This window comes from Arachis ipaensis, chromosome B06, assembly GCF_000816755.2.
Source record: "Arachis ipaensis cultivar K30076 chromosome B06, Araip1.1, whole genome shotgun sequence".
Classification (NCBI taxonomy): domain Eukaryota; kingdom Viridiplantae; phylum Streptophyta; class Magnoliopsida; order Fabales; family Fabaceae; genus Arachis; species Arachis ipaensis.
In genome coordinates this window covers 127,114,624-127,116,071 of record NC_029790.2, presented here as the reverse complement: position 1 = coordinate 127,116,071, position 1,448 = coordinate 127,114,624, and positions in this window count along the sequence as shown.

Below are 1,448 nucleotides of genomic sequence, written 5' to 3'. Positions count from 1 at the left end.
AAATTGTTTTGTATATTTAAAATTTAAAAATTAAAATATTTAATTATAAAAATATTAAAAAATAATTTAGATAATTACTTATTTTGTAAAAGCAACTACAATACGAAACTCGCTTTTAAGATTTGCATATTCACAAAACTTATTAATAAGGAAGGGGTCATTTGTGACCTTGATTGGTTAAATAATGTCACACCTGTTACGATATGGATGTCCATATCCATTCTATGTCTACTCAGCAAGTATTTTTGGAAAGTACATGCATTTAAGAATGTGCGGTGCATGCTTTCCAACTTTTGAAAATGTGAACCTTGAACTTGTATAAATAGAGGCTAAACCTCTGTACGTGATACAACATAAGCAAATAATAAAATCATTTCTTTTTTTATGTTACAATCAAATACTCTTCTCTTTATATTTCTACTACAATTCTTTCTCTTCTTTTATTTTATAAGTATTTTAAATTCTATTTTCTATTACTCTTTACATATAATATTAATAGCAATATTAATCATCTTTATTATATTGAGATTGTAACAATAAACAAATGCGATTCTCTCTCTCTTTATTTTTAATACTTCTTTCTATCTTTGTATATATATATATACATTACAACATATAATATTATTATATATATATAAATTATTATTGAGCTAATTATTTTAATACTAGAGTCTTCTATTTATACATCTCTATTATATATATCTTTTATTTCACAACAACACCCTATTTATAGTTAATTAAACTTTAAAATTATTAGAATATTCTTCCTTAAAACATGAGGTAAAATGTTTGTTGTCGCACCCACATTTTAAAGTAGTATAAAAATAAATAAGATGCTAAGTCGTACGTATATTGCCGCACTTATGTTTAATTTAATAATTTTAAAATAAATTAATAAACTAAATCACATTTTTCAAAAAACTCTTGATATCATAAAAGAAATGTTAACACAAAGAGAACAAAAATAAAATTAGTTTATTAATACATAAATAGAATTTTAAAATAAAAAGAAATCTTACAGAATGGCAGGGATATGTAATGAAGATGTATGCCTTGCGGATAGTGCAAGTTCGCACACTATTCTCAAAAGTGATATATATTTTACCCATCTTGTGCCAAAAGAGGAATATGTTAATACTATTATTGGCTCAGGCAATATGATTGAAGGCTCCGGAAGAGCTATAATTTTGTTTCCTGGAGGAACAAAATTTATAATAAATAATGCACTATTATCTACCAAGTCTCTGAGGAACTTGTTGAGTTTCAAAGATATTCGCCGAAATGGATATCATGTTGAGACGATGAATGAGGGAAATCATGAGTATTTATGTATCACAACTCATGATTCAAATAAGAAAGTTATATTAGAAAAATTACCCTCACTTTCATCTGGGTTGTATTATACCAAGATTAATGCAATTGAATCACATGCCACTGTAAACCAGAAG